The sequence below is a fragment of the Ptychodera flava genome, chromosome 18 (assembly GCF_041260155.1).
Source record: "Ptychodera flava strain L36383 chromosome 18, AS_Pfla_20210202, whole genome shotgun sequence".
NCBI classification, from domain to species: Eukaryota; Metazoa; Hemichordata; class Enteropneusta; family Ptychoderidae; genus Ptychodera; species Ptychodera flava.
In genome coordinates, this window is record NC_091945.1 from 26,386,700 (window position 1) to 26,402,567 (window position 15,868).

Here is a 15,868-nt window from a genome sequence, read left to right on the forward strand (position 1 = left end):
ATAAACGTAAAGTGTAAAAACAATCAAATTCGGTACCAATGTACATGGTTAAAAATGAGGAAAATTTCTGCAGGGTAAAAACAGTAAAAGTAAAATGATTAAAATTCTACCGAGTAAGCATCAGTAAACGTTAAAAATAAATCACGCATCAACGGTTACTGAAAAATAGTGACCCTTCCAATACATTAGGAACTAGTGCTTTAAAAAAGGCGAGTCTTTAAATCGCATTTATGAATGACATTAAAATGATAACTATATGGCGTTAACGGACTAAACTAGTGTCTCTATATTAACCATTTTATTGCCTTACCCTAAACCTAACTTTGACCCTAACATTAGGCAACTAATAATATTGTCTCTTTTGCCATTTTTGACTTTTTTTAGTCAAAACCGGGTTGCATCGAAAGTTACACACATCTTCAGTTTCATGTTTGACAGGTAGAATGTGTGTTAGATGTTTCATAAAATATTTACCAATGCCTTCATCACCAACATGTAAAATAAGCTCCATAAGGCTGTTTGAATCATAGACAGTGTCTATGCTATGTCAAAACAAAGTTGAAACTGTTTGAATATAAAGATAACGAATCAGACGTTCTTTTAAAATTAATTTTTAAGAGAGGGGGTAATTGTCCGGGGGGTAAATGATAGGTGGCAAATGTCCGGGGACTAAATGTCCGGAGGGGGGGGGGTAACTGCCCTGTTACCAAATTTACATGGTGACCCCTGATTTTTATACTTGATTTTGCAGAGAACGCTTGAACGTTTCCTTGAAGAAAGTTTTGGGCAAAAGTTTAAGTCTCTCAGTTTCGAGGCACATACTACCTTGAACCAATTGTTCTCCGTCTCGATGTAGTGCGTCATTCATAATCAACATATCTGACGATAGAAAGACTGAACAACGTGCTGTACAGCGCCACCTGTGGCCATTACGTCTTTCGCCTTTCAGATTACAGGTTCAAATATCAATTTCAAATATTTACACCGCTACAATTTGTATCGGGTCAAGTGAAAGATCAAGATACGAGTTACAGAGAAAAAAATGTTTCATCGGTATGTGTAATTGTCATTTACAGTTATCTTTCGGTAGCAACATGTGAATGCGGTTTTAGTTCAATCGACATAAGGAACCTATCCACAGTAGAAGTGATTGCCTGCCCTCGGATCACTTGTGAACTTTGTTCACATTGTAGCTTCAAAGAGTCGTTCGCGTAAGAGCATACACACACAGAGCGACTGTTATCTTACTTATAACAGAAATAAATGTATTTATAATACGAATAATATGAGTAAGGAAATAATGGGAACCGCTGACCAACATATATATATATATATATATATATATATATATATATATATATATATATATATATATATATATATATATATATATATATATATATATATATATATATTTAAAAACTATCTACTGTTGATTGACCAATCAGAGTGCTCAATTCAGGGTGTTTTATTTACTCATAAAGCCTTGGTCACCAAATTCCAGAAACGAATGACAGCGCCGTAGTAAAGTACTGTCCAATCAAAAGTGAACATGTCATATTCTGTAGACATCTGGTACATTTTAATATTCAAATTTGGTAACACAGCGGAAACCAGCTGCAACACAAAATCTGCTCTGCCCTAGGGCATTTATATAATGTGCCCTAGGGCATTTATAGGATGTTCCATTACATTGGAAGGCTATTTCACAAATAAAAGTTTTAATTCATATCCTAAACATGTTACATTGACAAAGGGGACGGTTGACGTAAACACATTAAAAACGAAAATATATCAGTTAGGGGCGATAGTTTTTAAGTCGGATAAAACCCTCGTACTCGGGCTCTTCTGGTATATGAAGTCCAACCTACGATAAAATGTCTCGGCCTGCGGCCTCGACATTTTATCGTTGGGTTGGATTTATATACTTTATATACCAGAAGACCTTGTACTCGGGCTTTATCCTATACATATATATATATTATATATATAGATATATATATATATATATATATATATATATATATATATATATATATATATATATATATATATATATATATATATATATATATATATATGAAAAGTGTCTCCTTCACACAACAAAACAAGAACAACTTTCCCAGTTGAAAAAGCAGCAATATGTTTAATATATCACGTTTCACCAGCGTCATTCTGTATTGATGAGGAAAGGATAGCCAACGTTGACGTATCTTCCCCGATGTGAGGCGGTATTTTCCGCACGCTACGTTTAAGTAACTCGCTATTGTGGCGTGACCTCCGCACTTGCTCCAAGTCTTTGGGCTTAACCATGTCAGAAAAAAACTGAATTGCCTGAAAATTTGTTACGATTAATCGTAGCGCCAGAGAAGTGTACGCATTCAGATTGTTATGATGCAGAAGCGAGCCCTAACTTTAGCCCGGAGAAAGCAAACATCCGAAACGGAGCAAAACATAATTTTAAAGATATTTTCATTTAACCGAAGTAGAATATCGTTTATGTCGAATTGTAAACCTTTTTTGGATTTAATCCCCCCCAAACAAAGAAACTCAAAGAAACATTTTCACCCGACATTGATCTTTGACGTGGTCCCTAAAGAACCGTCCCCGAATGCAGATGAAGTTCAAAGCGCGAGTTGGGAGCTTCAATCTCAATTCGATTTGTGATCATGGTATGCAAAAGCTGCAAGAGTACTTCAAGACAGCCCAATGGCTTCACATGTCACTACTAAACATGTCTTTCAGATTTTGAACCTTGATTTCGTGGCGAAGTTCGATGAAGAAGAAAAGACGAAAGGTTCATGATAATTTCAATGAGACGTGCTTGCCAAAACCCCTTTCCATGGCCCTGCAGAACCAGCAGTATGCTTACCTGCACTTTACTTTGCAAATTGCCAGGACAATAGTATCCATCATTGACGTCAGAGCGTTGGAGGAGGCGGAGTGAAAAGCAGAAGATAATATGTGACATGTTTTTAACAGACTTAGTTCCTAAAGGCGTGTTGTTGTGAGTCATCCGTGTCATTATACGGTGATGTTCAAACTGTTGCAAAGGCTAAGTTGCAAATCCATTTTCAACAGAGCCTAAATATGTAGAAAACAAACATTATAAATGGCAGAGGGGAGTCGGTCAGGAAGAAAAAATGGGCGGGCGCCACGAAAAACAAAAGCAAGGGTAGTCAGGGGGCCTTGACAGTTCCAGGACAGATTTCTGAAGTTATGAAACGAAACAACTGTGTTCAATGACTGTTGATCATCACAGCTTGGGCTTTTTAACACTTCAATGCTGACTGTTAAAGAGTGGTGATGAGAAATGATAGCAACAGTTGACTGCTATCGGGTTACTAAAAAGGTAGACCATAATCTGGGAGGGGGAAGACGTTCAGGCAAATAAATCAATTTTAACGTACATAGCTAATTTTATATTGATAATATTATAGTTTGCCTACAACATGTTGATGTCTCTTAATGACATTTCAATATAATCTTTGTAGAACACTCATGCCGGAGGATTAGATTGAAGTCAATTGTCAAACATATACACATGAACTTAACTAAGGGAAACACATTGTTAACAGTCTGTGCCATAAACGACTGTGTAAAGTGAAATGACAGACCGTCGCGTCAGCCTTTTTTTTCTGCTGATGAGGAAATAAAATAAAAATAAAAATAAACGCAAAAATACGCGACGATGGTGCATGACACATTGCCGTATAAAACAGAACCGTAAACAAAATAATTGACACTAACATTTCATTCAGAACTGTACACATATGTCACTGTTATATTACGCTGTCAAAACTGTGCATTGCTGCACTAAAAGTCAAACCGCAAAACTGTTGCTATACAAAAATAATAAAGCAATTCTGCTGTGAATTTATGTATGCCTGCGTTGCTATGTTGTTATCATGTTTTTTTCCGTGTTCTAGTTGATTGAAGGAAAAATAAATTGAGAGTAAAAAAACCGCGTCATCACATCATTGTTGAAATATATCTCCGCGTCATCACATCATTTTTGAAATATATCTAGGATGAGAAACAATCTTTTTTTTTGGCCTAATCACTATATTTTTAAAGCACAATGTATACCTGTTGCAATTTAACACCAAACTCAAGGCTATTGCATATCAATTTAACACCAAACTCAAGGCTATTGCATATCAAGAACACACTGAAAAAATGTTGAATTACAAATTGACCATATTGTTATGTTGCCATGGTGTTAAATGAATTTGAGAGCTGAGTCTGTATGGCTTCCGAGATGTCCACTCCCAGCAGCTACAACACCCCTAATTAACGTTATCGAACGTGTAGTTCGCCCTTGTAAAGTAATACATGTTAATTTGACACATACTGCCTAAAACCTCCGCCACGACAATGGTGCACAGAGCATCTTACCGATAAATACAAGTCTACCTTTCTCAAAGTGAATTAAAATGTTCAGAACCTGTGTAAAAAGTTGTCAACAAAACTGAGAATAATGGGTTCCTCTATTAAATTGAACATTTAAAATTGCTTCTTTTGTATAGCAACGAAGAATCTATCTATCTATCTATCTATTTATCTATCTATTTATCTATCTATATATACATCTATCTATTTATCTATCTATAAGCCTATCTATCTAACAAACTATCTATCTATCTATCTATCTATCTATCTATCTATCTATCTATCTATCTATCTATCTATCTATCTATTTATTTTATTCTTTACCGGTTAGTGGGAAGTATGGACATTCTGGGAAATTAAGCATTTTCGTACAAGATAAGCTTTTTTGTAAACATCACTCGTCATGCTTGTAGCATTTAAATGTGAATTATTTGCATATTGAATATCTAATTTACATCCAACTAAAATAATGAGGACGGATACAGGTTACTTTATTACAGTCGTGTACAATTTGGGGGTTTTTTCATGATAGGGACCTATCTATTCCACAAAGAGCATTGTATGTCTGCTCTAAGCCGTATAAAATTTAAATTTTATTTTGATCGTCTTAAGTAGCATTATATATTGCCCTGCACGGAATTATAGTAAGAAACAGCTCATAATTTCTCTGCGTGTAAATTTCACAATTTATTTCCGCAGTGACAGTCATTACTTGTGCATTCAGTTGATGGTGTTCTTTCCTTTGCCCTTCCGCAGATTAAACCTATGGCAATGATCGAAGTCCAAATTGAGTTTACACGCACCCCCTTTCGCAAGAAATCTACTACTGCAATTTCATAAGGTAATTTTGAATGTTGTTCACAACGTTTGATGATATTCTTTATTGAGAACCATCAAGGCCATCCTATGATGAATGATACAGGCCACACAATGCAGTCAACACGGTCTTGTCGCTATATCGATGCGCGAACGTGACTGCTCTACGTTGTCTGACAGCGAATTCTACACAGCGCAACTGCCTTAAGACGCCAAACAGGGAGATCACAGTTATTGCTGAAACCCTGATCAAGATGTCTGGGCATTATATATCGCAGGAGACATTTTATTAATTTACCCGTGTCAGAAAAAGAACTGTCCTAATGGCATCTTGTTCCTATAATGTTCACATACTTGAAGAATGTTTACATACATCCGTTTGTCGAAATCGTTATGCATGGTCAGGTTAATTTTATCATAATGTCACCTGGATATCCTAGTTGATATATTGTCAATGCACAGAGGTTTAGCTAGTAGATGAGACTTGCAATAACAGTTTTGTTACATTCATTGTATATGGAACCTCGCGCACTCTATAGGATTTCATAATAGTGATTCTATGATGACGTCGCGGGCCGCATAGCCTTCACTTGTATGTTAGAGAACCGGAACTATTTTCAGCATGACAACTTTGGGAACGTTAATTTTTTTAGGTTTTACACATGAAACCCGGTTTCTAGAAAATAATGCTTCAAAAATGGATAACACCGCATAACAGTAATTTAAATATATCAATGCGCCAATCGATGATGAAAATCAAGCTATTTTAGCGGATTTTCGTCTAACATGGAAATAAAGCACACGATTGTCATAAGCAAATAAACCCAAACATATATTGATTGAAAACTATGTAAGAGAGGCATATAATAAACATATTATAGCCCAAACAAGGGATTAAGTACCCTCTGGGCAGGAGTCCATTTGCCCTCCTGACGTAGGGCGAATTGTCACCTACCCTCGGGCACATAGTCCCTTGTTTGGGCTATAATATACAGGACTTGCAAGTTGACGCTGAAAGTTTTGATCTTCTTCATCGGGTCGTGCCATCAGATCTCTTGTTACAACCTGTCACAGTTTCTCAAAATTGATGATTTTTTGCCGTTTTATGAGCGATGTTCAGCCTTCCTATTTCATTGTCCTCCATTCCATAAGACAATCACAAAAAAATAAGCATTGGTTTCAAATCTCTCTAAAAGGCTGTTATACTAGCATTCTCGTTTTTCTTCAGGAGGAAACGAAGAATCAGTAGAACCAGACACTCATGAGTTCAAAGGTTAAACTCTTTTTGCGCCCCATATTATCGCTGTTATGGCACGACACATACAGCGTCGCCATCTGTTGAGAACTTCACGAAATGCTATGACGCAAGCGATGGTCTGTATTCTTGATGAACGAGATGGCACCAAAGCGAAAATTTCTATCTTCAGAAGTCTCTGTTTAAAAGCCATTTATCAACTTCATTATTTGATCAGTCTCATAATTTTGTAAACGTCCCAGCATTAAGCATTTAAAATTCCGAAATCGGCCAAATTACGCAAGTATTAAAAATAGCTGAAAAAGTTGAGGAACAGGAGGAGGGGCGTATGGGAAAATATTGAGAAGAACTAGGCCTACCGAAAGGCAAACTTGATGAATCAAATATATATCCTCAAAAAAATTCCCGATGAGTTTATGCATCAAGGGAAATGACCCCCCCCCCCCCCCCACCCGCCAAAAAACCAAAAAAAACTGTGGATGAAAGGTTAAGAATCCTAAATGTAACATACCTATCGATCACTTTATTCTGTCCAGGTTCTACCCATAGTCAACAGTCAATAGCAAATTTCGAAACTAAAAGAAATATATAAATTCAAACCTAGATGGAGTGCAAAAGTTTTAGTCTTTCATGTTTTAACGCCCATTCTACCTTAGGTAGACAGCGCCTCGATAAGAAAAGAGTATATGCTCAAACCTTCTTAAAGGAAACGTTCAACCATTTTTTTCCAGTTCAAGAATAAATATCAGGGAGTCATCGTACATAACTCCTTTCAAATTATTTTCTCAGTATCTTCAGCATACGTAACAACTTCATCAGTTTTAGTTAATTCCTATAATGACACATGCCTGAGTGTGAAAGTTTGTTAGAGTGCATTAAACCATTAAATGACCATGAAACTTTCACTTTACGCACATGTTTTATAAGTCTTATCTCTACGAAGTTTCATACCTAATTTGGTGCTTTCGTCGTTGATATGTAGTTTCGATTCAAAGTATCATTGGATATTCAAATTTTAGTAATAGGTTGACACTGAATCATTATATGTTTATACTATCCATATAGGTATCGCAAATACATAAAATCTAATGCAGCTATCTCTGAGAATATCCGGTTTCTTGATGATTGCTTGTGTTCAAATTAACATCAATTATAATATAGCCTACACCAACTAGAAACTTATAATTGCTCGCTTGCAAACGAATCTATGTACCAGATTTGAATCTGATCACTGGCCTACCATAGCATTTCACTTTAACAAGCAATGTACGTCCAATACAAAGATAGCAAATGTCCGCTTTACTCGGTAGGACTACGTATTTAGCTTTCTAATGGCAGAATGCGCCTCTGGGACAGATATTCGGGCTTTCTGGTACACCCCTAGTGAGGACTCATTTAAAGGTCTAAGTTTAAGACAACGATTACGAAAATCGATTTTCTAAGGTTTCCCTATAGAAGTAACACAGAAATGGGCGTCATTTTGAGTTTAAGATATGTTCGGTAATTTTGTTCCCTTAGTTCCAAATTTTTCACGGTGACCACCTGATCAATATTCTTGATTTGGTAAGATAATGCTCCCTAGTCAATATTCTTGATTTTGTAAGACAATGGTTGAAAGTTTCATTGAGGAAAGTTTGAGTAAAAGTTTAAGTCATTCACTTTGGAGGCGCATACTACCATGAAACAAATCTCCGAAATTCCATTGAGAGGGAGAGAGGGTCAGCCATGCTTTCCCGTGTTCTGAATACGTTGAGTAGCCCGAAAACACGAGGCGCGTGTCCTAAATACATGAACAACGCACTACTCTGTCTGCCGCGTGATTTGTAAAACTCTAATACTGAAAGCACAAAATGAAGTGCAGGCTACGTGCGTTACAGATAAATTTGGAAATCTCCGTTCGATAGTATGGACCTGAGGTAAATGGTTCCGTGTTTCATTTCTAGATTATATTGACTCTTGACCAACGTCGCTAGTTGGATCAATAGGTTCTCTATCTATATCTTAATTGGCATCTGTCATTCAATTTTTCATTGCATAGAATTGATGTTGTAATACATGTACTCTGATACTGTTGGCATGGCGTTGGCTATCTTTGTACACAGCGTGAGATTAAAGATGAGACATTCTTACTATTTGAAACATCTTTCTTTGAAATGTATTTGAGCTTCCTTGCCCGACAGAACTTCATATCTTGAATACTGCATAGATTCTCGCGTCACGACAACAAAGGTAGAGAACCCGTTTCAAATTTAAGTATGTGAGAAATTGGAATGGAAATCTTAACCGAGCAAAATTCATAGCCGTAGGTCTTCTTCGTTTTGACGTTGCAAGTTTCACATATTTAACAAGATCTTTGATAACTTTTATTTGATTTCATATTTGAAAGACGGGTTCATATTGACATTTTTCATTGTCAAGTACCCCAAATTTGTCACTTATAATTCATGAAAATGGGCAAATTCAAACCTGTTTTTATTGGTAATCTAATATTTTATTTTGGATTTGAATATCAGGTCTTCTCAATCTGTCCGCTTCTAAAAATCAGCTCCGAAACCGTACACTTTGATATTATCGTTGACCAACAGAAAACGGGAACATAATCAGACCAGGCAGTGGTTTGGCTGAAGACTTCGGGGGGAAAAGTGGACGGCCAGGTAAAGCGTGTCGTAAATGTATTGTGGATGTAGAATGGGTATTTGAGAGAGGACTCTGTCCAACGTTTGCCGATTGTTGGTTCAAGGATTCTGTGCCCGTTTCAGCCGAATCGAATAGCTCGGATTATGAATAAGAGAAGACCATGGAGTTAATACTTGTTCATAATTAAAATCTTTCATTAGTTAACTGACCCGGCAGGACTTGAATCCCTCGATTACCGTAAAAAATTAGACAGCAAGTCGGTAAAATACAGACAGTACTGACACAAACAACATATCCATACACTTATCTGCTCCATGTGATTCCATATATACAAGAATAATGTGTAAAACGGCGTTTGTTACGAAGGCGAAGTTCCTAAACTCTGTTCGTTGGACACTTCAATCGCAATGCTGCGGGACAAAGCACCCTTACAGATTTATGCAGGGGTTTTTTCCGTACAACGCCCCGGTCCGATTGGCCACTGTCAAATTCAGTCTGATTATAGTGTGCATGTGACGATGTGCGTAGGACTTAAGCTTATAGCTTTAAAATTGAAGAATCCAACAAAAACAGCAACATTTCTTAGGACAATTTTACTCGGGAGAATAAATACACAAGGGGTTGTGGTTTCAACCGTGCGGCGCTCCGTGCATCCAACGACATACTAATATTGAGTCTCGCAATCCACACGTCCACAATTAGCAACCAAATGTAAGGTATATAATAAAACATCTTTTGAAGGCAAAGTAGAATTTATTTACAAATAATGACTTTGATGGTAGCTATGTTTACCATCAACACTGAGCGTCATGTCTACATAACTGTAAATAAGTAAAGCAAACGAAAAATGTACAAAGACAATGAGTTTAAGGAAGCTTCCTTCACCACCAAGTCTCACCGACCCGAAAATATACTGTAAATTTAGTTGCATCATGATGTTGATCTCCTTTAATCGTTACACACCTTTGCTGTGGATTCTTATCTGTTACGTAGGTGTATTAGTTTTTGAACTCAAGGTAGTATGCGCCTCGAAAGTGAAAGACTTAAACTTTTATACAAACTTTCCTCAAGAAATAATTCAATCATTCTCTTTCAAAACCAAGAATAAAAATGGGGGTCACCGTGTAAAATTTGGTACTACAGAAACAAATTACCCAAGATTTATCGATCTTTGAAATTTCAAAATGCCGCCATCCCTGTGTTATCTCTATGGAGACAAAAATAGATTTTCGAAAAAAAAGCCAGTGAAAAGTTTTCTTTCACCAAGAGCTTTAAAATGAACCCAAACAAGAGGTAGATCAGAAAAGAATTGAAAAAGTTTGAGAGTCCGAATAACTGTACCCAAGGCGCGTTCTACCTCAAAGAATCTGTTGCAACTTGTTCGTTCACTGTGTCATCCGCCTTTGTCGAATAACAATCAATTTCAATCCGATTGAAACCACCATATTTTCTCCCCTTGGTTGATAGCTCTGCTGGTGGACAGAAGTGTCTCCGAGGCTACCTTTTGCCCAGTTTAAGCTATGTATTCATTGCTTCGCTTCGATAACTTGTATTCGAAGTGTGATAGTGAGCGTACAAGCGTGAGTGCTTCACCAACTCTGCAGCGGATGTAGGGGTCGCACTCAGAAAAAAATTGTAACAACTTAGCTCGGTTATTAAACCAATCTTTTTTGAGATAAGGGATTTGGCCGAACGGTTTTGTATGTGGCTTCTACGCTAGGTGAATGGGTACCGTACGTTGTGAGTTCGAATCCGTTTGAAACCACGGTATTTTCGGACAGTACTTGATGTGAGTTGAATGTTGGTATTTCTCCGAAGTTTCCGTTTCTCATCATGTCTTTGACAAATCTTCTTTTTGATGTGGTGGTTTGAGTGGCGTCATTTCTGTTTGTGTTCATGTAGTCTGAGATAAAATTTCTTCTGTTGTCTCTGCCAACATTTTATCAGGGTCGACATTATCAAAGGTTATACTAGGATCAATGATTGGGACAACATTATCAGTAGTCTTTGTTGACTCCTCTGCGTTCTTCACATTTTTTCTTTTAGCATTGGGGAGATCATTTGCTGATAAGCCACTTTTTACCTCTTTCTTGTCGTTTCCTTTTATAGACTTCACCTTTCAATCGGAGTTTCCTTTGGCGACTACAGTTTCCTGTTTATTGAAACCGTTGTTTCCCTTGTAATTGCGTGGTTTTGTCGGCTTTTGCAGCGTAATTCATGGTTCTTGCTCGTTGTGGGTGTGTCACCATGATTCTTTGTCGAATTTTGGTAGATGTCTTTTTTACCGCAAGTTAAGCATGTTTTTGCCTTCGGACAGTTTTGTCCACTATGGCCTGGAATATGGCAGATATAACAGATGATTGGCGTGTTCATCTTTGCCGCCGGTTGATCCTGGTAACTAATGCTCACGGTTGAACCTTGAAGCTGATCGAATCTAACATGCTTAGGAATATCTCTCCTTATCTTCATCCTTACTACCAATTTACCACTTACGTCTATTTTATATTGCTTGGTTGCATCTACGTCCACTTCTCCGAAGATGGTGAGAAATTCAATGATTGGTTGAATATCCATTTCTTAATTCAAGTTACCTGGGACGACTTTCTCGGTATCGAAGTTTAATGATTAGAACCACGCCCTTTCTCAGAGTAGTATACAATCCCACGCACGTGTTTTCTGTCGTCCTCTTAAAAAGTTACCCTGTTTTGAGTTTGATTGTTTTGAAAAAGAGCCTTCAAAGTATGGATTTTTTTCTCCATGATCATTTACATTTTGCGATCGATATCTCTGGCAATGCATTCCTGTATGTACACCTCTACTCAACAGGTCTCCCAACTTCACTCACGTTTTCAGGAACTTATAGTCCTTCTACCCGGCAATTATATTTTCGCTTCGAGCAAACTTATGCTATGATGAAAGAAAAAGAACCACATATTGATTAGAACTTCAATTCATCCGGCGGTTCACATTTCAAAAAAACAATATGTTGATTCAAACTTACCCTTAATTGACGCCTTGGCCAATCTTAAAGTGACATTCAAGAGAAAAGGTCGGAAATTAGTTCTTCCTGAGTCCTTGCGTCGGTTCTTTCTCATATTGCTTCTTTTATAACGAATGATGACCCCAAGGATGGTGGAGTTGATCAATAGAGTCTATTTTAATGTTTCTCTCGTCGTATCCATATCCTGACATATCATTTCGACGAAGGTAAGACTAAAAGAAACGGGAGCCTGTGGCTATACGACTCGTTTCGCGATCTTGAACAAAGGTTGCGAACATTAAAAAAAAATACACTTTAGCTACACTTAAAATTTCTTGCCGTTGGTGTGCTGTTAAATTCATTTTGGTAACGTATGTTTGAAGAAAGTCTGTTTTCACCATTTCAAAACACTTACACCTTTTCGCTCACAATTACGACGACAGCGGAAATCCTTAACCACTAACTTCCATTAATTAATATCAAGAAAAAAGTCCAATCTAACAGGACAAATTATTGAACTAGGAAAGGAAATTATACTATATTTACCGATACTCGAATTAATAAATGAGCACTGTATGCGCCTATTAACCCCTGAGAAAGAATTACACTTTTGAATTCACGAAAAAAAGCAATTAAGCGAAAACGTTGCTTTCTTCGTACCGTGTATGTTATTGAAATGATTAAACACAAGCAACAGACCAGAAACTTCACAGAGACTCATTCCATCCCAAGTAAGTACTCCTGTATGAAGAAAGGAAAGTTGACCTATCATATAAACTTATCATTTTAAATATCTCTGGCCAACGAAATTAATTCAAGGATCAGTTAGATGTTTTGATATCTAGATTTTTGATAAGTTACGAGAAGTTGTAGTTTTGACGTGTCCAACCTCTGTTGAAGGCATTTAACTACGACGTCCTGTTTGATCCGTGGAGGTTTAACGATCATGTCATTAAATTGATATCTTTCAAATTAAATTTCAAGATATCACCGTGTACTAAAGTCATGTAGACATTTAACAATTGAATTCTTACATTTTATCTGTTTTCCTTTTATAATGTACAGACCCGCCAGAAAGTACTTACGCACCTCAAAAATAAACATTTGGCAAAAACTATAACTCAAAAAATCGCACCAATGTGACTTATTTCCAAAAATAATTGATCTGCAGAAGGTTTAACCCATTTTAATCAATGCAGACCTGTTGTTGGACGTTAAATGCAAACGTACGGCGAGTGTTTTCAAGATAGCGAAATTTCCTACGGAAATTTCAATGGCGACGTACTCATTTGCATATCATTTGCATATAATTAACTTTGGCGCCAAAGTCCATGCGGTTAAATTTCTTCCATTCAAATATCGACCAATCAGGGTTTTTTAAATATAAGTCTGATTAAATATTGGGGCGGGAAAATCTGCCAGACTTGCTTATGAATATTCTGATAGAGGTCGTCGGAGGTTACTGTATAATTTCTGTTTGTAAACATTGCGTGACTGAAGCATGCCAAAATGTATTTTCCATGGTAATCTTCAAAGCTGTTTACGGCGTGCCTTGTTTGCCTGTGTATCATTGAAGCGATTGCCGGACAAATAAACATACCGAGATTACACCGTAACCACAACTTTGAATTTGATCTTGTCGGCCGAGTTATTCATCTTTGGATTTTTGGGAAGATCTCGGTTGTACTGACGAAAGTGAAGTTGCTTTAGTTTTGCACTGACAGGTAACAAGACTTTTAGAGCATATTCCTATGTGCTATCGCTGCATTGCTTATGTTGTATACCCACCGCAAGTGTTTTGTCGGAATATTGATACGTAACAAAGTTTAATTTAATGTAATCATAATGGCGCACTTGCTATTACCATAGTAGCTTTTACTGAAATTAGAAATCGGACTTATCAAGCAAATAATTTCACAATTTTCAATATTTATAATCTCGATATAATGACGTGTCAATACAGAATCAAGTTTGATCCTTGCTTCTCTTTAAATTCTCTGTAACCGGCACAATCAGCCAATGCTCGCAATTCGGTCGCACTTAGCCAGATGTCAGACGACTTGTCAACACTGAACATGTGACAATAGCGAAAACGCCAACCGTGAATGTGTACACATGGCATGCGGCAATGGAGTCAAATTTTACGTCATGAGAGGGGCAAAAAATTACTTATGGGTTAAAGGTGTGCCTGTTCCAATTTTGCCACAGTTACCATGGAAAGAGAAAATCTTACCAATGACAGATTTTAAGCAGTGGCTGCTCTTTAAAAACAGCGTGCTCACATGGGCATTTTGAATACCAAGGAACGCCCCTTTGAACATGTATGGGCATATTTAGATTACAGGTGACTGTATACCTTTAAGAGTTGAAAGTATAAGGACTTCAAATTAAACGCAGGGACTAGTTAAAGCCGATCCATCGTCTGTCACTGTCCACAGTACTCTGGCATCAAACAGGCAAAACTGTCCACAACCTCTCTCTGGTATGAATATAATCACTTTCTATATCCTTTGCTGTTTAAGCTGCAAAGCAAGGTTTTTACTGTGATGTCGTATTGCACTAACGGATTGTTCGCTCAATTACCTTTTGTTATTGCTCATTCCGAACCACTGTTTTACAAACTTAATATTTTAGATATTTACAAACTGAGTAAATATTGTACTTGTATGTTTGTCTATGACTTAAAATCTAAAAATCTTCCTCATACAGCTGAATACTATTTTGAGATTTCAAAGCACTCATATCTAACACGTTTAACACAAGTTGAAAATTTTCGTATCCCAAGTTCAAATTTGACAATTACACAACATAATATTAGGTATGCAGCTGTGAAACACTGGAATTCTCTGCCTGGCTATCTCAAACGATTGCCAAGTAGACAAGTTTTCAAGTCCGCATTGAAACATCATTTACTGAATCTGCATTAAAACTGTGTGTGTTTCCATCACACTTAGGCCTAAGCTTGTACTGAATAATTATTAGTGTACTCAGAGGCCATGAACTTATTGTTAGGGACATTTAATGTATTTACGTCATTGACACCTAATTATCAAGGATAAAGATAGACACTTTTACCCGGATTCTCCACCAAGTGTTATAGTCGTATCTCGCCGGTCTGGGGAGCGTACTCACTGCTGAGAGGTACTTCGAGATCTTTGACAGAGTAGAGACTCACAGAGTTGTTGGATATCAATAATGGTGGTTTATTACTGAAGTGCAAAGTTTACACATCAGATGCCCAGCTATCTCCGACTGAAAATAGTGGGTGATCATCCCTTTTTAAAAAGAAACCCTAACATCCTAATAAGATTAAATTAGTTAATCCTCCAATCACTAATCAACTAATATTTCCTGATTGGCTACAATAATTAATATATTCTTCCCTTCAAGAAATACATTACTAAACCTTCTCTGATAGGATATTGATCATATAAAATCTTACATGATCTGCATAGGTGAAATCATCGTTATACAACATTTCCCTTATGTAATCGTCCCAGGGTCCTGCCTGGAATTTAAATATTGACTATAAGAATTCACTTTACTGCCTTGACACTAGATGTCACTAATAAAAGTGTTTATCTTTATCCTTGATACCTAGGTGCCAATGACGTAAATACATTAAATATCCCTAACAACGGAGTTTGAACCAAGATGTGTGAAAATTCATAACGATCATTAACCCTTACACAGACTTGAAAAGTTCAGCCCTCTCGTTCACTGACCTTTGTACAGATTCCGAAATTACAAAAACAAAATCAGTAAGCCAAAGAAAATTTAGTCTGTAA

General features: G+C 36.9%; 1 protein-coding gene and 1 long non-coding RNA gene across 3 annotated transcripts in view; one reads left to right on the top strand and one right to left on the bottom strand.

Moving 5' to 3' along the window:
* Positions 1 to 1,452: 1,452 nt before the first annotated feature.
* On the bottom strand, positions 1,453 to 1,978 carry LOC139117843 (uncharacterized). Its single transcript, XR_011548600.1, has 2 exons — positions 1,946 to 1,978; positions 1,453 to 1,831 (listed from the first exon to the last, which is right to left on the bottom strand). It is a non-coding gene; the product is annotated as an uncharacterized lncRNA (long non-coding RNA).
* A 3,219-nt stretch (positions 1,979 to 5,197) lies between these two features.
* Positions 5,198 to 15,868, top strand: part of LOC139117261 (neuropeptide Y receptor type 1-like) — a 67,751-nt gene continuing 57,080 nt past the window's right edge. For both annotated transcript variants that reach the window (XM_070680207.1, XM_070680208.1), the window contains exon 1: positions 5,198 to 5,233. The gene's annotated coding sequence lies outside the window, so the exon portion shown is untranslated. The remainder of the gene's footprint in view (positions 5,234 to 15,868) is intronic.